Raw genomic sequence first — 22,257 nt, 5'->3', positions numbered from 1 at the left:
GAACTTAAGAAAAAAGGGGCACAATGTGCCCGTGCTCCAAAGTTACCTTTTGCATAGCAAGGTCGTATATATAATTTGACCTCATGAAAGTCCACTGTGCATAGTTTGGCGTGGTGGATAGCCTGTGCGTACGATGCAATCTGTGACCATGAGATCCCAACATCGATTCTGCAGCTTATTTTTACTGTTGGCATTGGTACGTGATTAAATAAAAAATGAAGGTGTTTTATGCAAAAAGAATCCTCATGTGCAAGCTTCCAGGCGCCTCCCTCGTTCTCAGCCACTTACATGTGGGCCACCGCAACACTGTCACGCCATGTGGGTAGAGCATATGTCTCTATACGGAATGAGGCACTGTATTTGCACGATGGGACAAGTTCGAGCATCAGTTTCGTGTATTTTGCTACTTTAGGCACTATGACCATGCAAAACTAGTTGAGACACCCCAGTGTATTTAGCTCATTAATGTAAATCATAACTAATTTGAATGAAGAACATAAACAGATAGAGCTGGAAACAGAGAGATGCAAAGGAAAACGAAAATAATGGATACAAAGAATGTCTGATCTTCAACAATGTGGAAATTCTGGTATCTTGTATGTACATATTCCTGCGGATACAAATTTCAAATAGTCCTAATACTATTGTAGCCATGGGCTAAAAAATAATAAGAAAAGACCCAGAGGCTAGACGTCCAATTCGGAGAACACTGAATCGGCCAGTTGTGTAAGCGTCGTTGTCCTGCTTCGCCTGGCCGGAGTACGGATGAGCGCCTCCACGGTGTACGGGCTGTTCTTGCTCTGTCAAACAAAACCAAAAACATCCATGCAAAAATATCAGCACAAACTCAACGAATTCGTGCAATGCAAATTAGTCCCAGAAATCAACACATCGAGAGAATAGATTGGAGATTGGATAGTGGTTGTTGTGTACCTTCGAGCAAGTGCGGTTCTCGGCGTTGCAGACGGGGTAGTCGGACGGGCAGCAGGTGGGGCCGTCCTTGCAGCAGATGGCGCCCTTGGCAGGGCAGCATCCCCAGACGAAGCACGTCTTCCTGACGCCCGTGGGTGCAGCAGCATGTGCTCCCCGCCGGGCACTTGCTGTGGCGGTCGCAGGCCACCGGCTTCGGCTTCGGCGGGTTTGGCGGCTTGGGTGACGGGTTGGGCCCGTTCTTGACGGGGTAGGACGCCATCATGGCGATGCCGCACTTGCCGGTGCGCGCGGTGACGTTGCGCTCCATCCGGATGTAGCCGCCCTCGCCCCAGTCATTGTCGGTGCCGTACCCCACCGCCACCACGCCGTGGTCCAGCTCCGTGCCGCACCTGCCGGTGAACACCCCCGACTCGTACAGCTGGAACTCGGGGCCGCCGGCCTCGATGCCCACGCTCACGGGCTGGTGCGCCACCGCCTTCTTCAGCGACAGCTCGTCGTTCTCCGGCACCGACTCGAAGCCGTCGATGGACACCACCGTGCGGCTCCTCTTGGCGAGGTCGCACCTGCCGTCCTTGGCAGTGTAGGGGTAGTCCTCCTCCGTGTCGATGCCGCCGTTCCGGGCGATGAAGTCGAACGCGTCCTCCATCATCCCGCCGTTACACCCGCTGTTCTGCCCGTTCCTCGCGCACTCCACCAGCTCCTGCTCCGACAGCGTCACCAGGTCGCCGGTGACGATCTTGTTGATGCCTTCCACCGCGCCGACCGCCGAGAACGCCCAGCAGCTGCCGCACTGGCCCTGGTTCTTCACGGGGGCAACGGCGCCCTTCTCCCTCCAGTCCACGGACTCCGGCAGCGCCTCGGCGCCGTCGTGGAGATACCTCTCGCCGACGGCGTGGTGGCCTTGGCCGCTTGGGATGGCGCCGAGCTAGACGGCGCGGAATTCGTCGTTGGTGAGGTCGGCGAAGCGGTTCATCCCGAGGCGGAACCCGTGGGCGTCGGCGTCGGCGTTGTGGGCGTCGACGAGCCTGAGGTTGTCCCAGAACGCCTGGAACCGGCGGTCGTACTCGCCGAGCGCATTGTACGAGCGGCCGTGCCGCGCCAGCCAGTGGTCGTACATCGCGCGCACCTCGGCCTCCGTCCGCTCCAGCCCACAGACGGCGTGCGCCGAGTTGTACGAGACGATGGACATGTCGGGTGCGGCGGCGGCTGCTGACGAGGCGACGACGAAGAGTAGGAAGGCCAAGACCACGGCTACAGCGGCCGCGGCCTTGCTGCCGCCCGCCATGGTCGCGTATGTGTCGCCCTTGTAGCTTGTCTTCGTAGGTCGTCGACAGTCGATGATCGAGAGCTATGAATTGATGGCGAGAGTGCGTACGACGGTACGAGTTGCTCAGGCTTGGTTCGCGTTAAGGCGTTTCGGGAGGCTGCGGCCCCGGCTATATATATGGGATCGGGGCTTGGTAGAGTTGCGATCGGATTCCAGTCGGCGTAGGAAGGTGGCTTGGTTACGGTCGCAGAACAAAAGAATCGTGAGAGCAACTAACTCAGGGCTGGGCTGACAGCGTGTCGCTTCCCGTCCTCTCAGCCAATGCCACATGTCATATTTTGGGCGTTCTTTTATAATTTTGTTTTGATCGGGGTTTAGACATCCTTTTTGTTTTTTTTTGCTTTTCGGTTTTCGCCACGTTTTCCTGAGATTTTGGAGAGAAAAGAATTCAAAAAAAAGTTATACTAAAAACACGAGTTTCCTTTTTGCTACCACGAGAGGTACATGTTTGCTTTCGTGAGAGTCACAGTTGTGCCTCTCAAAAGAGAAAAAACATATATGCTTCTCGGAAAAGGAAAAACAACATTTTTTTTTCTTCCAAGAGAGTCACATATTTCCTTCAGCGAGACACTGTCCCTCTAGGAAAGAAAGAAAGATTTCCTTTTTTTGCTTTCACGAAAGACCCAAGTTTTGCTTCTTGTGGAGACGCACGTTTGCTTCAGGGGGGCACAACTGTGCTTCTTGAAAGAGGAAAAAAATGCTTTTCGTGAGAGACATAGATTTGCTTTCGCGGGAAGCACAATTATGCCTCTCCGAAAGGGAAAAGGAATAAAAAAAATGTGTTTCTGACTATAGTTTTTCCAATCGGGTTTTTCATGTTTTTTCGTGAAAAAAGTTCATCGAAACCTAGTATCATGTGATCTAGTTTCGAAGATCTCGACGCGACGAATCCTATGGTGAAAACGGTTGAGAATTTGGACACGGTTTAAAGGTAAAACATTTTGAAAATAACAATCTACTAAAGAAAAGGAAACTCCCAGATTGCCACTTGTGAGCAACTTAGTAGTTGCTCTTTGCAAGGGGTACCCTTTAACTATTGATTTCGTCATATAGTTCCCAGGAATGAGCAACGTTTCGTTCAATGGACCCGCATCATGACAAACTCTTTAAGAAACCAACAGGACTATATCTTGCTTGTAGCGAGAGATCGTTCCATCTCGCTTGAAATTTTCGGCTCTCCGTGTTATAGCTGGGCCGGCCAATTTATCGATCCATTTACGTTCGAGGATCGTTGCCAATAGTCTTGCATGGTGCGCATAATTGGCTTGGTTCCTTTTTATCCTTTTCATTTTGTTATGTTTTAACTTTTGACCTTATCTTTTTCTTAATCTTTTTTTTTCTGTTTTTCTTTGTTTCACCGGTTATCTTCTTTCCTTTCACGGTTTTCACTAAATTTTCTTTTATTTCTTTCTTTTATTTGTTCTTTCTCGGTTTTCCCTGGTTTTTAAGCTTTTCTTTCTTCAATTTTGTTTGTTTTTCTTTGTTTCTTTCTTGGTTTTCTTTGTTTTTCTCTTTTCTTTCTTGGCTTTCTCTGTTGCGATTCTTTTGCATTGGTTTTCTTCACATTTCACATTCTATTTTCGGGTTTGTTTTGTTCTTTTACTGATTTCCTTCCTTTTCTTAGTTTCTTTATCGATTTTTACCAGCTTCTTTCCTGTTCACCACATGTCAAAAAAATCTAGTACACATTCAACATTTTCCGTATACATCAAGAATATATTTATATGCTTGTTTACCTTTTTAAGTATATTTATGAAAACGTATTTTTTTTTGTCTCCAATTTTTCCGTACACATTATACATTTTTTATACATCTCATACATTTTTTTAATAAACATTTGACATTTTTCAAAAACAAGTTTAACATTTTTTAATACATGGTCAATAATTATTTTGTGCACATTTAATTTTTTTTCAAATACTTGATTAACATTTTTCAAATACAAGATTATTTTTTAATACATGGTCAACATTTTTCTATACACATTTAACATTTCACAAATGTTTGATGATTATTTTTAAATTACAAGATTAACATTTTTTAGTACATGGTCAACATTTTTCGTGTGCACATTTAACATTTTTCAAATGCTTGATTAACAGTTTTTTAAATACTTGTTTGACATTTTTTTCAAATGCTTGTTTGACATTTTCTAAATACACAATGAACTGTTTTCACACACACACATTGTATATTTTTTGTATTCAGTTTCCGTATACATGAGAAAGATTTTATCTATACACATTTAACACTTTTTTAGACGCTTGGTTAACACTTTTTTTCAAATCTTTTATGTAACTAGGACAATGCTCGTGCGTTGCAATAGGATATATTCTAGTATGTTAGCCTAGTAGATTATATGATCTCATCTCTTGCCTGAGGGTTTCCTTGCTGCCGCCGCCGCCGCAAGTAATTTTTTGGTCCCCTCGCCTCCCGCTGCCATCTTGGCACCGAGAGGTGGGTGGACCTTGCATCTTCAGGAGTGCTACGTTCTTCGTCATCATCTAGTGATCATCATATTTTATGGGAATAAATTTACTCTCGTTCTTTTGGCGGTGCCATGAGGTTAGAGAGTTTTCAGTCCTCGCAGATCCGATTATTCGGATCTGATGAGTTTAGGCTGGCAGGTCAACCTTTTTTTGTTGGTTTGATTCTTAGTAAAGTTGAAGTGTTACATCGACATCATGGTGAAAATATTGTCATCCGGCGTCTTGCATTTTTAGGGGATCATCCCCAGCCAAAGTACGTTCACCCATCAAGGCTTCCCTCTTGCAAAAAGCATCATTGGTAATGCTTGTGAGGGTGAAAGAGTGAAAACATCGTTGCTCGAGTCCAATTGCAGCCTTTTTACCGAAGTCTTTGGAGTATTTTTTTTCTAACAGAGATTCATACAACGAAAAAGGTGTTTCCAAGAGATTTTATTGTAACTCTTTGTTATAGGAGTTACTTTGTATTTTCTTGGATCTTAGATCCGAATCAGTGTACCTATAATTGTTATGAGTGTGAACAAAATTACAAGTGTTTCTCAAAAAAAAAGTCTAGTATGTTAGCCACTGATTTACTTGCCTGTATTAAAATGATTGTGTAAGTAAATGTTTATCAAATCCTGTCTGTGATTATCTTATATTTTGATGAGAAGTTTGGTAAGTAAAAAGGTGAAATTAATTCAGAAGGTAAGTAAATTAAGGTGATTAATTATCATTGGGGCGGTTGGACGAAGGGGTGATTGAAAGAAAAGTGAAACATGAAACCTTACATTTTTTAAGTATACTAGATAACTACCCGTGCATTACAACGAGGGTATAAATATTCTAGTAGATTAGCGAGTGATTACATGTCTATTACTACATTTTTGCACTAATCTTAGCAAGATTTTGTATGCAATTGCCATGATTAGCTGCGATCTTATTGTTCACACATATTTGGTATGAATTTTTGGAATTACCAAAGAAAATATTATTTAAGAGAAAGATAAGAGATGGGAGAAAAATGTCACCTTATTGTTAAGCAGTTATTGGTAAGAATTAATGGACTTGCCCAAGAATATTATTATTTAGGATAAAAATTATAAATGGGCGAAAAGTCAAACATGAAAAAGGACAAGTAGGACATAGATAGGTTGGACGGACGAGAGGGTGAAATAGGAGCCGTACATTCTTTTTAAGTAGTAGAGACTAGATAACTATATGTGCATTGCAATGGGGTATAAACATTTCAATAGATTAGCCCGTGATTGCACATCTATTATTACATTTGTGGGCTAAAATCTTAGTAAGATTTTGTATGCAATTGCCACGATTTAGCCAACATCTTATTGTTAACACTTATTTGGTACGAATTTGCTGAATTACCAAAGGAAATATTATTTAAGAGAAAGATTAGAGATGGGAGAAAATATGTTATCTCACAGTTAAGCAGTTATTTGGTAAGAATTTAATTGCATGCCCAAGAATATTATTATTTAGGATAAAAGTCATAAATGGGAGAAAAAGTCAAGCATGAAAAGGACCGGTAGTACATAGATAGGTTGGATGAAGGAGAGCATGAAACGGGAGCCTTACGTTCTTTTTAAGTAAATATAGAGATAGAGATATGTAGAAGATAAATAATTTTTTTTGTAGTAAATTTATTTAGAATATTTGGAAATATAAAAGTAAAAAAGAAAAACATAAAACATAAAAAAACAAGAAAAAAATGAGGTTGTGGCCTCCCGTGCGCCTGGGCTGGCACATCTCAAACTCGCTTTGACATGAGGCTTACCTCCGTCTCGCTATAAGCGAGACATAGGGGCGCACAAAAGCACGGGGCAAGGAAATAGAACAAAAAAAAGGCTTAGCATTATAGCACCACAAAGAAAAAGACCTTAAAAAGCAAAAAAAAACTGTTATGTTAATAATTGCATTAGACTTAAATCAACTAATTCATCTAATAAAACTTAATTAACTAAAAACATACAAAAAATGACATCTTTCTTACAATAAAACTACTGCATAGCCAACGATTCAGAATAATAATACATATAATGTATGCAATTTGATGTGTATAGATGAAAAATTGCCCAATCTCTAGAAAAATAAATCGACATAGCTCTGAAATTTAATTTACCACAACATCTAAAATCTCCAAGTAAATGGCAAATTTGAATATTAAATAATAAAAGTATGTACATGAAATTTGGCAAGATCTTATAATAAAATTGCCATGCTCTATATTTTCGTTGTCCTAACATATAAATTGCATGTCCTGGAAATAATAATTTTCCACAGTAGAAATAATAGGATTTCCTTGTAATGTACCAAATACTTGTTGTGGTTAAGATAAAAATGTTGCAAAACATAGGCAAAAAAAGATGCTGCAGAAAAAATAAATTGCCATGCTTTTGAAAATAAATTTGCCATTACTATGAAAATAAAGTTGCCATGTCTTTGAAATAAAGTTTCCATGGTCTAGAAAGTAAAATTGCCATGGTCAATGAAGAAACTAAATTGTCGTGGCTCTGAAAAATAAATTTGCCACAGAATGGAGATTAAATTTGCCATGGTCCAGCGGAAAACCGAATAGCCATGGTTATGATTTTTTTGCCATGTTTCGGAAAATGAAATTGCCATGGTCTATCAATGCAAATTGCCATGGTATATGAAATTGAATGATTTCTAATTCATGGAAAATATAGAAAAATTTCTGTCATGGAAAATTTAGAATTTTGGTTCTCTAGTTGATGGAAAACTCAAAAAGAACATAATATGTTGACATGGTAATTTTCTTTTAGAAAAATCTCTATCTGTTATGGCAAATGCAAAAAAAATTATATCAGACACATGGCAAAATGTAAAATATTTATCAAAGGGGTCACATGTAAACTTTTAAAAATTATTGTTATCCAAAAGTTACCATTATTGTTGATTTTTTTTTTGTAAATATATCCCTATAGTAAGGGTATATAAACATCATGGAAAAGAGTACACTAATTTTGAAAAAAGGGTCGCAAGGTCAGACGAAAAAACAAAAAAAGATATTGTATAGATCATGTCAATTGTTGAACAATATTGTACTGAATACATGGCAAATTTGCCCTAGGAACGGATGTGAACTTGCCATCACAAAAAGTATGGAAAAAAGAAAAATGTACTATGGAAATAATATCATGGCAAGTTTGCCATGGGAATGGATGTTATGTTCAATAAACCCGCCATAGTGTATATAATATACTAGATTAGACCATGTGTGTTGCTACATGAATTGGTTGATGAAAATTTAAGTTGAGAACATGAGAAGCAATATAAAAACTACATATGACTGATTATATTTGACTATGTATAGTTCTAAAATATTTATTGAATATAAGTAGAATAATTTATTAAAAATCATTTTCACATACATGGTTGAATCTTGTGGTTGATCTTTTCCCATGCAGGATTGCATGCTCAGGTGGGCCGTATCCCATTCATAGTTGTATGGTGAGATGACTTACTTGCATGTTGAGATAAATAAGTTAGTGAAGATGGCTCTCTTAGGTTTAGGTATATAGGATTTTCCCTAGATACCTAGAAAATTTGGTAACGTTCATAGACCACAAAACAAAGGTAAAATAATAAAAACTAAATAAAATAAAATTTGTGCAACAAAGTTGGTAAAACAAGCAAAGACCAGAAATTATGAATCGAGGGCATGAATAAATGCTAGATGAATGCGATATGAGGGATTTTGGCACTAAAATATACTCTAAAAGGTATGCATATATTCACTCATCACATGCTTATGAGATAGATCACGAGATTAACACTAGACACACAATCCCTTGCAGCGGAAGAAGAGTGGGAGCAATGCGCCCCCTTCGCCGCCTCCTCGTGGTCGTCTATCTCCCACATACAACCGATCACCGAGTCCCTCGAACAGGCTCCTCGGAGTAGCGTGCTACTTATGAGCTACGTTGAGACTTTCTCCGAAAAGGAAGGGTGACGCAATATAGTAGCAGATAGTATTTCCCTCAGGGAGAACCAAGGTTATCAAACAAATAGGAGAACTACGAAAACACCTAGTAAACAGTACCTGCACACACAAGAGCAAATACTTGTTGAGAATCGTTGCATGGAAAAAAAAATTTATGACACGCAATGATCTATCCATGGAGATGCATAGCAGTGAGTGGGAGAGTGTGTCTACGTACCCTCATAGACTATAAGCGGAAGCATTTCACAACACGGTTGATGTAGTCGAACTTTCTTCGCGATCCACCGATCAAGTACCGAACGTACGACACCTCCGAGTCTTGCACACATTCAGCTCGGTGACGTCCCTCGCCTTCTTGATCCAGCAAGACGTCGAGGTAGTAGATGATTTCCGTCGGCACGACAGAGTGGTGACGGTGATGGTGAAGTGATCTCCACAGGGCTTCACGTAAGCACTACGAAAATATGACCGAGTGAGTAAACAGTGGAGGGGGCGCCGCACATGGCTAGGCAATTGTCTAGTGTGTGCTAGGGACACTCCTCCATATATATATAGGTGGGAGGGGGAGGGGAGAGGCCAGGAGGCACCCCAAGTAGGACCGAATCCTACTTGGGCTCCTCCCAAGCCGCGCGCCCCTCCCTTTCTTTCCTTTCCACCTTCCCCTTTCCTTCTCCACCTTGGATGGCCCATATGGGGGGTGCACTAGCCCCTTGTGGCTGGTGCGTTTCCCCTCTTGGCCCATAAGGCCCATATCTTTTGCCGGGGGGTGCCCGGAACCCCTTCCGGTGACCCGATATGTACCCGGTACCCTCCGGAACACTTCCGGTGTTCGAATACCATCGTCCTATATATCAATCTTTACCTCTCGACCATTTCGAGACTCCTAGTCATGTCCGTGATCTCATCCGGGACTTCGAACAACATTCGGTCACCAAATCACATAACTCATATAATACTATATCGTCATGGAACGTTAAGTGTGTGGACCCTACGGGTTCGAGAACTATGTAGACATGACCGAGACACCTCTCTGGTAAATAACCAACAGCGAAACCTGGATGCTCATATTGGCTCCTACATATCCTACAAAGATTTTTATCGGTCGAACCGTTATGACAACATACGTAATTCCCTTTGTCCATCGGTATGTTACTAGCCCAAGATCCGATCATCGGTATCCTCATACCTAGTTCAATCTCGTTACCGGCAAGTTTCTTTCTTGTTTCGTAATACATCATCTCATGACCAACTCCTTAGTCATTTGCTTGCAAGCTTATGGTGTGTATTACCAAGAGGGCCCAGAGATACCTCTCCGATACTCGGAGTGACAAATCCTAATCTTGATCTATGTTAACTCAACAGAATCTTCGAAGATACCTGTAGAGCATCTTTATAATCACCCAGTTACGTTGTGACGTTTGATAACACACAAGGCATTTCTTCGGTATCCAGGAGTTGCATAATCTCATAGTCGAAGGAATATGTATTTGACATAAAGAAAGTAATAACAATAAAACTGAACGATCATTATGCTAAGCTAACGGATGGGTCTTGTCCATCACATCATTCTCCTAATGATGTGATCCCATTATCAAATGACAACTCATGTCCATGGTTAGGAAACTTTAACCATCTTTGATCAACGAGCTAGTCTAGTAGAGGCTTACTAGGGACACTATGTTTGTTTATGTACTCACACATGTATTAAGGTTTCCGATCAATACAAATCTAGCATGAATAATAAACCTTTATCATGAATAAGGAAATATAAAATAAAAACTTTATTATTGCATCTAGGGCATATTTCCTTCAATACTTGCACCCAATGCGGGCAATAGGGTTGTCAATCCCCTTGAACTCGTTACTTGTAAGGTTCAAATCTGGTAATGGTAGATAGGTAAACTGAAAAATGAAAACTAAAAGTAATAAAATTGTAGCAAGGTACTTTTGGTTTTCGTAATATGATTAAAGTAGACCCAGGGTCCATATTTTTCACTAGAGGCTTCTCTCAGAAAAATAGCATACGGTGGGTAGACAAATTACTGTTGGGCAATTGATAGAAAAGCGTATAGTTATGACGTTATTCATGACAATGATCATGTATATAGGCATTACCTCTGTGACAAGTAAACCAAAATGATTCTGCATCTACTATCATCCACATCATCCCAAAGGCTTTACTTGGCACATTGTTGGAACAAAAGCTATAAAACATTATTACTACTGTCGCTTAATCATGTGAACACACAAGAACAGTAGGTGTAAATGTTGGGTTGTCTCCCAACAAGCGCTTTCTTTTATAGCCTTTTTAGCTAGGCATGATGATTTTAATGATGCTCACATAGAAGTAAACAACTGGAACATAAAGGGAGCATCATGAATCATATGGTGAGCATATTTAAGCCTAACGGCTTCATATGCATAGGGATTTTTGAGCAAACAATGTATGAGAGCAAGATTGAAAGCGCAGGTTATCTCCCAGAGGGGGGTGCTGAATGGGAGATTTTTAGAAATTCATCAAACTCTGAAGAATTTGATGAAGATCGAAGTGAAGAAGTAGAGACGCAAGGGAAACTAAGTCATCACAGAATCAGAGTGATGCAATCAGCACTCGTGAGAGTGAAGAACATGCAATCATACAGTCATACAAGCATGAATAATATGAACTGAGGAAATCAAAGATAGCATAATGAAAATATTTAGTTCAAATTCATCAAAGCACAGATCACAAATTCTTCAGTAGAAGAACAAGTAAGGGAGGGTGAAGAATTTGAAACCAGGTTGGCTCGGTGAAGACAATGTAATTTGGTAGACCAGTTCTAGTTGTTGCATCAACTGTACATCTGGTTGAGGCGGCCGAGTCGCAACTCAGAGGACACATGGTCCTCACCGTATTCCTCTTGAGCTAAGGCCATCAGACCTCGCCCAATCACTCGTGGTAAGTATTCAAGGTAGACTTCCAAAACCTTCACATACTTGTTCACTGGCACACCATAATAACTCTTGGTACTCAGAACATGACGCCCAACCGTCTGGAAGAATGACAGTCTTCAAAGATAACATGTGTCAGATCACACAAATCAATCTCTCTAGTGATGCTCAATCACTTTGGCTCTTGGTTTTTCCTCACTTAGGATTCTCTCAAAGTCATCACAGGATGGGTTGCTCTTGAATGACAAGTGTCAAGTTCTCTTTGAGCAGCCAACCAACAAGTGGTTGTGGGGGGCGTCTATTTATAGCCAGGGGCAACCTGACATGAATTGTCATAAATACCCTTCTCTGGTTCGACCGTTGTCAGAATAAGGATCCACTCGACAGCTGGCGTGCGGTGCAGCAACGATCGGAATTCGAACTCTCAAATTCGTCGGGGCACTCAATTTCCTCACTTTTAGGCAAATCGCACTCGCGAACTCCTAACTCCTCAGGGTGACCAAATTCGTCAGCGACTAGATGAACTTCGTCACTATCGCTAGCAAATGTGTCAGCTGCACTGGAGATTTTCACAGGCTTCACTCGAAGCGGCTTTGGTGTACAGGTTTGAGTAAGTTTGCGCATCACTTTGGAAATGTGAAATATGTTTCACCTAGACCACCTTTAACAGTACGGTTTTTCCTATGAGTCAAAGAAGAAGAAAATAAACTATGAAAACAAAAATCTTCAAGCTTCAAAGTCTTCACATCAATTTCCTCTAAGGTCGTACCAATTTCATCACCAAATTCTTCGCTCGAAGAAAACCAATTTTTAGGGGTCATCTTCCATGTGTTAAACCAAATCCTCAGGGACTCTGTTTCCTATGTATACTCACAAACACATTAGTTCCTCAACCTATTTGTCTTTAATACTCTAAAACCACTAAGGGGCACTTGATGCACTTACAATCTCCCCCTTTTTGGCGATTGATGACAAATTGGTTAGGCTTTCAACGAGAGTAAAAATAATTGAAGTGTAAGTATAGAGTTTGAATAAATTGGTTGCAAGATATTGAAGAACTCCCCATGAAGATGTGCATATGAGGAATTTGCTTTGAATTGCAAATACACATTGCAGGTTGAAATTATGGAGATCCCCCCTATATCTTGGAATCCAATCATGCATGATCATAAGATATTTGAAGAAAATGAATGCATGATGAAAATTGGTGTTTGACGAAATTGTGCATGCACGAGAATATATATTCAAGATTAGAGCATGCACGTCAACTGTAGCAAAAGAGTCAGACGACCAACAATTATGAAGTTACAACTGATCAAAGAGCACATCTAGAAAGGTTCAAGAGTTGCAACTTAAGCAAAAACATCCCATATATATCAACCTGCTTGAAGACTAACTCAGACTTCTCCCCCTTTGTCATGAAATGACCAAAAGGTGAGGAATCTGAGGACTAGCGCCCCTGAAGAAAAACATCAAGGAGAGGTCGAGGGAGCGCCAACATTGTTGCGGTCGCGCGGTGTAGAAGGACCAACAGCAGTGTCTTCAACAACTTCATGTTTGTTAGTGGAGCGCGATGAAGACTCTGAGCTCGACATTAGAGGAGGAACTTGAGTTTCCTTGAACTTCTTCCTTGGCGGTTCAGCCCAGTCAAAATTCATTTGAAATTCCATAGTAGCAAGTTCTTCATCGGATTTGAGGTGCGAGAGTATGGCCCACGATCTGTCAAATATCTCATGCAGATAGTAGCGGTTTTTGCATACTGCGTTATGCATCATAGTCATGTTGGCTTGAACAACAAAAAACTAACGCTTAACCCAACGATGATGCTTGTCAACTTTCTGATGAAGACTAATAAGCAACTCACGGTCAGTCATGACACATGGTGCTTCAGGTGAAGGGGATGGCCTTGAAGCTTTTGTTGCAATATCTTGGCTAGCAGATTCATCAGCATTGGAGCTAGATATAGGCTGACGGAATTGTCCATCAAGAGGACAAATTCATTCATCAATGACGGTCTTGCCTTTTCCAGGTACCATGGATAGAGTGCTTTGAATAATTTCAACTTCAGGCAAATAGCTCAAGTGATTTAGACGATCAGCCTTGTAGTGGATTGAAGACCAGAATCTGATGAATTTCATAATCCATGGTGCGTACGGATTCAATTTGAATGGTGACTGAGCCACAATGACCAAAGTCCTTAGGAAGAAATCATGAATGTTGATGGGAGTTCCATGAATGATGTGGAACAACAAGTTCATCATCACTCCCACAACTTCTTCAGTATTTGAGTTGTGACCTTTAATCAGACTGAGGGTCTTTGCCAGAATGTGGTATACTGTCTTTGGTACATAGAGCAAATCCTTCACTAGGAAGGTAGTCCTTGGAGCATGTCCTTTAGCCATTGGCTTCATTAGCACTTGCGTCAGATGGTTGGCCAGCTCAGGTTCTTCCTATATTTTCCTTGCTTCTTCTTGGGGTGGATCAACTGGAAGAGAACGAAGTAATTCGTCAATTGGTGCTTTGTAGTGAGTGTCTTCACTCATCCAGTCCAAAGCCCAAGTTGCATCAGCATTGCTAGAAAAATGCAGAGTGGAATGTAACCGAAGTATGAGTTCTTCATTCCAATCACAGACGTCAGTGTAGAAGTTGAGTAGTCCTGCATCATTAAGAACAACCAGAACTGGTCGGAAGCATGGAATAGACTCCATATCCACATGAGGAATATGGCGATGCGGGAACACTTTCTTCTTTTCGAATAGGAGTGAAGCATAGAAATTCATCTATGTCCTTGTCCAGAAGCGCAGGCGCCTAATCTTGGGTGAGTCATAAGGGGACTCGCCAATGAAGTTCTTTTCCTCGAAGAACTAGGCATTGTCGAACTGAGGCCTCCTGGGGACTCTGCCAATCTTAGGCATCACGGGAACTGGTTGGAGGTTGTGCTTCTTTGGATGAACATCAAATACTAGTCATGGTGACCTAGTTGAGTCATTTGGATCTGCCACGACAAGAGCTCGAGCAACTCCCTCAGTTGTGGCAGTTGGTACTGTATCAGTGTCAGCTGACAGAATTGAGTCTGCACGTGAGGGTGATGTATTGACGGCATCAATGACTAGCTCATCTTGAGCAATTTCATCAGCTACTGCAGCTGGACTTTCTTCAGAAATGTTTTGGAGCGATGGATGTCTTTCATTAGAGCTAGTGAATTTCTTTAGTGTGCGCAGGCGACTGAGGCTCTCGAGCGAGGGGAGTGGTGAGGGGTGAATTTGGGTGAGCTGCTTCCCAAAATTTGTCATGGATTGGAGGAGTTGCCTCGCCATCAATGTCCACTTCCTCTTTAGGTTCTTCACTCAGCGGTTCTTACAGAGGAGTCTGTGCAGTTTCTTGAGGCATCGATACATCAGTATCAACCTCAATCTCTTCATCCATTTGCTCTGTGGTAGCAGCATGATGGGTATCTTCATCATCTTCATCATCCTGAGGGATTTGATGATCCACCCCATAAGGAACCATTTGAAGGTTTTCAAGATCACGAGTAGGGGGCGCTGATGAAGTTGGTATAACATCAATTGGAATGACAATTGAAGAAAATGTTGCCATCTTCAATTTCTTTACATATTCAAGCGCAGGTGGAGCTGAAGCCTTTCTCTTCTTTGCTTCTCTCTCAGCAGCCTTGGTCTTCTTGACTTATGATGTAGAAGGGAGGGTGATAAGGTTCAAAGACGAAGTCATTGTTGGTGGTGTTGTTGAGGAGCTAGTTGGAGCATTTTCATCAGGCGTGACTGATGTAGTCACCATGGCAGGTTCTTCAGGCATGACACTTGCAGTCGCCCTGGGAATTTCTCTAGGCAACTTCGTCAGTTGCCCTCGCAGTCTATTGTTGTGTTGAGCTCGCGGTCTCACTGGCCTGTGAAGTAGTGGGTGGAGCTGAGGAACTTTATGGCGGTACTGTGCCAAACTTGGCGGCTTCTTACTTGTTGTGGTCTTCAACCACTTTGATTGAGGCAGTGATGAATCTCTCTTTGACACGGCAACAATGATTAGCATGTCTCTCATATTCTTCAAATAGCTGATGGATCTCGGATTGTAATGTCACAAGCTGCTGAGGGGATACAAACAACATGTTTTTTCCTTAGTTCCTTCTCCTTCTCTGTTGGGGATATAACCCTGCGGTGTGACTCGCCCAGGAGGGGCCGAGTTACACTATTGGCGACTCAGAGATAAAGCCTAAGTAGGCCCAAGAGACTAGATATGGAACCAGAGGGCGACTTACGTGATGAGCCGCCGGAGGCCCAGGCCAGAAGATGGTGCGAGACCCGGCGGTTGTAAGCCGCCCGACAATGACTTGCCTGGCAAGGCAAGGCGACTTAAAACCTGAGTTGGTCATGTTGTGTGATCCAACTTGCACTCTTGTAAACCCAGGGCCTCGACCTGTGTATATAAAGGCAAAACCCTATGGCGGGTTAACTCAAGTAACAATCAATTGATAGCTAGGTCAAGCGATTCCACTCCCTTGTAATTGGTACTTAATCAATATAACACAAAGCATGACATAGGCTTTTACCTCGTTGGTGAGGGGCCAAACCTAGGTAAACTTGTGTCCTTCGTCCCGTTCAACCCCTTCGAGATAACCTACGTTGCGATGGCTCCACACCTAAGTCCTTCCACAAGGGCATCTGCCGTGACAAAACCACGACAGTTGGTGCCCACCGTGGGGCCACCGCACGGTGGTTTCAAGTTCTTGAAGGGCTCTTTCCTAGGGATCGAGGGATACGCCGTTGGCAGGATGACTAAGAGTCGCAACGGCAAGCTCTACATCGACAACGCTGGCTGGGGCCCTTAGGCCTACTCAATCGAGTACGGATACCGGGTCCCCTTCAACGGAATTCACGTCTTTAGTGGCAAGATGTTGGGGAATGTTGGAGAACGAGGTTGAGGGAGTCGTACTTGTCGTGATCCAAATCACCGGAGATCCTAGCGCCGAACGGATGGCACCTCCGCGTTCAACACATGTACGGTCAGCGTGACGTCTCCTCCTTCTTGATCTAGCAAGGGGGAAGGAGAGTTTGATGAAGATACAGCAGCAGGACGGCGTGGTGGTGGATGCAGCAGGGATCCGGCAGGGCTTCGCCAAGCGTCTGCGGGAGGAAGAGGTGTAGCAAGGGGGAAGGGAGGCGCCAGGTGTCAGGGTGCAGCTGCCCTCCCACCCCCCCTCTTTATATAGGGACCCAAGGGGGGGCGCCGGCCCTAGGAGATGGGATCTCCTAGGGGGGCGGCGGCCAAGGGGGGAAACTTGCCCCCCAAGGCAAGTGGAGGCGCCCCCTCCCCTAGGGTTCCCAACCCTAGGCGCAGAGGGGGGCCCCAGGAGGGGCGCACCAGCCCACCAGGGGCTGATTCCCCTCCCACTTCAGCCCATGGGGCCCTCCAGGATGGGTGGCCCCACCTGGTGGACCCCCGGGACCCTTCCGGTGGTCCCGGTACAGTACTGGTGAACCCCGAAACTTTCCCGATGGCCGAAACTCAACTTCCCATATATAATTCTTTACCTTCGGACCATTCCGGAACTCCTCGTGACATCCGGGATCTCATACGGGACTCCAAACAACTTTCGGTTTGCTGCATACTCATAACTCTACAACCCTAGCGTCACCGAACCTTAAGTGTGTAGACCCTACGGGTTCGGGAGACACGTAGACATGCCCGAGATGGCTCTCCGGTCAATAACCAACAGCAGGATCTAGATACCCATGTTGGCTCCCACATGCTCCTCTATGATCTCATCGGATGAACCACGATGTCGAGGATTCAAGCAACCCTGTATACAATTCCCTTTGTCAATCGATATTTTACTTGCCCGAGATTCGATCATCGGTATCCCAATACCTCGTTCAATCTCGTTACCGGCAAGTCACTTTACTCGTGCCGTAATGCATGATCCCGTGACCAGACACTTGGTCACTTTGAGCTCATTATGATGATGCATTACCGAGTGGGCCAAGTGATACCTCTCTGTCATATGGAGTGACAAATCCCAGTCTCGATCCGTGTCAACCCAACAGACACTTTCGGAGATACCCGTAGTATACCTTTATAGTCACCCAGTTACATTGTGACGTTTGGTACACCCAAAGCACTCCTACGGTATCCGGGAGTTACACGATCTCATGGTCTAAGGAAAATATACTTGACATTGGAAAAGCTCTAGCAAATGAACTACACGATCTTGTGCTATGCTTAGGATTGGATCTTGTCCATCACATCATTCTCCTAATGATGTGATCCTATTATCAATGAAATCCAATGTCCATAGTCAGGAAACCATGACTATCTGTTGATCAACGAGCTAGTCAACTAGAGGCTCACTAGGGACATATTGTGGTCTATGTATTCACACGTGTATTACGATTTCCGGATAATACAATTATAGCATGAATAAAAGACAATTATCATGAACAAGGAAATATAATAATAATCCTTTTATTATTGCCTCTAGGGCATATTTATAACAGTATCCCACTTGCACTAGAGTCAATAATCTAGTTACATTGTGATGAATCGAACACCCATAGAGTTCTGGTGTTGATCATGTTTTGCTCGTGGAAGAGGTTTAGTCAACGGATCTGCGACATTCAGATCCGTATGTACTTTGCAAATATCTATTTCTCCATCTTGAACATTTTCACGGATGGAGTTGAAACAACGCTTGATGTGCCTGGTCTTCTTGTGAAACCTGGGCTCCTTGGCAAGGGCAATAGCTCCAGTGTTGTCACAGAAGAGAGTGATCAGCCCCGACGCATTGGGTATGACTCCTAGGTCGGTGATGAACTCCTTCATCCATATTGCTTCATGCGCTGCCTCCGAGGCTGCCATGTACTCCGCTTCACATGTAGATCCCGCCACGACGCTCTGCTTGCAACTGCACCAACTTACTGCTCCACGATTCAACATATACACATATCCAGTTTGTGACTTAGAGCCATCCAGATCTGTGTCGAAGCTAGCATCGACATAACCCTTTACGACGAGCTCTTCGTCACCTCCATAGACGAGAAACAAGTCCTTTGTCCTTTTCAGGTACTTCAGGATATTCTTGACCGCTGTCTAGTGTTCCTTGCCGGGATTACTTTGGTACCTTCCTACCAAACTTATGGCAAGGTTTACATCAGGTCTGGTACACAGCATGGCATACATAATAGATCCTATGGCCGAGGCATAGGGGATGACACTCATCTCTTCTTTATCTTCTGCCGTGGTCGGGCATTGAGCCGAGCTCAATCTCACACCTTGCAACACAGGCAAGAACCCTTTCTTGGACTGATCCATATTGAACTTCTTCAATATCTTATCAAGGTATGTGCTTTGTGAAAGACCTATGAGGCGTCTCGATCTATCCCTATAGATCTTGATGCCTAATAGGTAAGCAGCTTCTCCAAGGTCCTTCATTGAAAAACACTTATTCAAGTAGGCCTTAATGCTGTCCAAAACTTCTATATCATTTCCCATCAAAAGTATGTCATCCACATATAATATGAGAAATGCTACAGAGCTCCCACTCACTTTCTTGTAAACGCAGGCTTCTCCACAAGTCTGCATAAACCCAAACGCTTTGATCATCTCATCAAAGCGAATGTTCCAACTCCGAGATGCTTGCACCAGCCCATAATTGGATCGCTGGAGCTTGCATACCTTGTTAGCATTCTTAGGATCGAAAAAACCTTCCGACTGCACCATATACAGTTCTTCCTTAAGATAGCCGTTAAGGAATGCCGTTTTGACGTCCATCTGCTATATCTCATAATCATAGTATGCGGCAATTGCTAACATGATTCGGACGGACTTCAACTTCGCTACGGGAGAGAAAGTCTCATCGTAGTCAACCCCTTGAACTTGCCGATAACCCTTAGCGACAAGTCGAGCTTTATAGATGGTAACATTACCATCCGCGTTCGTCTTCTTCTTAAAGATCCATTTGTTTTCTATCGCTCGCCGATCATCGGGCAAGTCTGTCAAAGTCCACACTTTGTTTTCATACATGGATTCTATCTCGGATTGCATGGCTTCAAGCCATTTGTTGGAATCTGGGCCCACCATCGCTTCTTCATAGTTCGAAGGTTCACCATTGTCTAACAACATGATTTCCAGGACAGGGTTGCCATACCACTCTGGTGTGGAACGTGTCCTTGTGGACCCACGAAGTTCAGTAGCAACTTGATCCGAAGTACCTTGATCATCATCATTAATTTCGTCTCCAGTCGGTGTAGGCACCACAGGAACATTTTCCTGAGCTGCACTACTTTCCATTTCAAGAGGTAGTACTTCATCGAGTTCTACTTTCCTCCCACTTACTCCTTTTGAGAGAAACTCTTTTTCCAGAAAGGGTCCGTTCTTGGCAACAAAGATCTTGCCTTCGGATCTAAGGTAGAAGGTATACCCAATGGTTTCCTTAGGGTATCCTATGAAGACGCATTTTTCCGACTTGGGTTCGAGCTTTTCAGGTTGAAGTTTCTTGACATAAGCATCGCATCCCCAAACTTTTAGAAACGACAGCTTAGGTTCCTTCGCAAACCATAATTCATATGGTGTCGTCTCAATGGATTTAGACGAAGCCCTATTTAAAGTGAATGTAGCTGTCTCTAGAGCGTATCCCCAAAATGATAGCGGTAAATCGGTAAGAGACATCATAGATCGCACCATATCCAATAGAGTGCGATTACGACGTTCGGACACACCATTACGCTGAGGTGTTCCAGGCGGCGTGAGTTGTGAAACGATTCCACATTTTCTTAAGTGCGTACCAAATTTGTGACTTAAATATTCTCCTCCACGATCTGATCGTAAGAATTTTATCTTTCGGTCACGTTGATTCTCTACTTCATTATGAAATTCCTTGAACTTTTCAAAGGTCTCAGACTTGTGTTTCATCAAGTAGACATACCCATATCTACTTAAGTCATCAGTGAGAGTGAGAACATAACGATATCCTCCACGAGCCTCAACGTTCATTGGACCACACACATCAGTATGTATGATTTCCAATAAGTTGGTTGCTCGCTCCATTGTTCCGGAGAATGGAGTCTTGGTCATTTTGCCCATGAGGCATGGTTCGCATGTGTCAAATGATTCATAATCGAGAGACTCTAAAAGTCCATCAGCATGGAGCTTCTTCATGCGCTTGACACCAATGTGACCAAGGCGGCAGTGCCACAAGTATGTGGGACTATCGTTACCAACTTTACATCTTTTGGTATTCACACTATGAATATGTGTAACATTACGTTCGAGATTCATTAAGAATAAACCATTGACCATCGGGGCATGACCATAAAACATATCTCTCATATAAATAGAACAACCATTATTCTCGGATTTAAATGAGTAGCCATCTCATATTAAACGAGATCCAGATACAATGTTCATGCTCAAACTTGGCACTAAATAACAATTATTGAGGTTTAAAACTAATTCCATGGGTAAATGTAGAGGCAGCGTGCCGACAGCGATCACATCAACCTTGGAACCATTCCTGACGTGCATCGTCACCTCGTCCTTCGCCAGTCTCCGCTTATTCCGCAGCTCCTGCTGTGAGTTACAAATATGAGCAACGGCACCGGTATCAAATACCCAGGAGTTACTACGAGTACTGGTAAGGTACACATCAATTACTTGTATATCACATATACCTTTAGTGTTGCCAGCCTTCTTGTCCGCTAAGTATTTGGGGCAGTTCCGCTTCAAGTGACCCTTCCCTTTGCAATAAAAGCACTCAGTCTCAGGCTTGGGTCCATTCTTTGAATTCTTGCCGGCAACTGGCTTACCGGGCGCGGCAACATCTTTGCCGTCCTTCTTGAAGTTCTTCTTACCCTTGCCCTTCTTGAACTTAGTAGTTTTATTGACCATCAACACTTGATGTTCCTTCTTGATTTCTACCTCTGCTGACTTCAGCATTGGAAATACTTCAGGAATAGTTTTCACCATCCCCTGCATATTGTAGTTCATCACAAAGCTCTTGTAGCTTGGTGGGAGCGACTGAAGGATTCTGTCAATGACCGCCTCGTCCAGGAGGTTAATGTCCAGCTGGGACAGGCGGTTGTGCAACCCAGACATTTTGAGTATGTGCTCACTGACAGAACTGTTTTCCTCCATCTTACAACTATAGAACTTGTCGGAGACTTCATATCTATCGACCCGGGCATGAGCTTGAAAAACCATTTTTAGCTCCTCGAACATCTCATATGCTCCGTGTTGCTCAAAACGCTTTTGGAGCCCCGGTTCTAAGCTGTAAAGCATGCCGCACTGACGAGGGAGTAATCATCAGCACGTGACTGCCAAGCATTCATAACGTCTTGGTTCTCTGGGATGGGTGCTTCACCTAGCGGTCCTTCTAGGACATATGCTTTCTTGGCAGCTATGAGGATGATCCTCAGGTTCCGGACCCAGTCCGTATAGTTGCTGCCATCATCTTTCAGCTTGGTTTTCTCTAGGAACGCATTGAAGTTCATGTTGACATGAGCGTTGGCCATTTGATCTACAAGACATTTTTTTAAAGATTTTAGACTAAGTTCATGATAATTAAGTTCATCTAATCAAATTATTTAATGAATTCCCACTCAGATTTGACA

At 43.1% G+C, this 22,257-nt stretch overlaps 1 pseudogene; it reads right to left on the bottom strand.

Annotated features, from left to right (window-relative positions):
- Positions 1 to 686: 686 nt before the first annotated feature.
- LOC119338847 lies at positions 687 to 2,218 on the bottom strand (annotated as a pseudogene).
- Between the last annotated feature and the right edge of the window lie 20,039 nt (positions 2,219 to 22,257).

This window comes from Triticum dicoccoides, chromosome 7B, assembly GCF_002162155.2.
Source record: "Triticum dicoccoides isolate Atlit2015 ecotype Zavitan chromosome 7B, WEW_v2.0, whole genome shotgun sequence".
NCBI lineage: Eukaryota > Viridiplantae > Streptophyta > Magnoliopsida > Poales > Poaceae > Triticum > Triticum dicoccoides.
The sequence above is the reverse complement of the archived record's forward strand: the minus strand, read 5'-3'. Positions and strand labels throughout refer to the sequence as shown.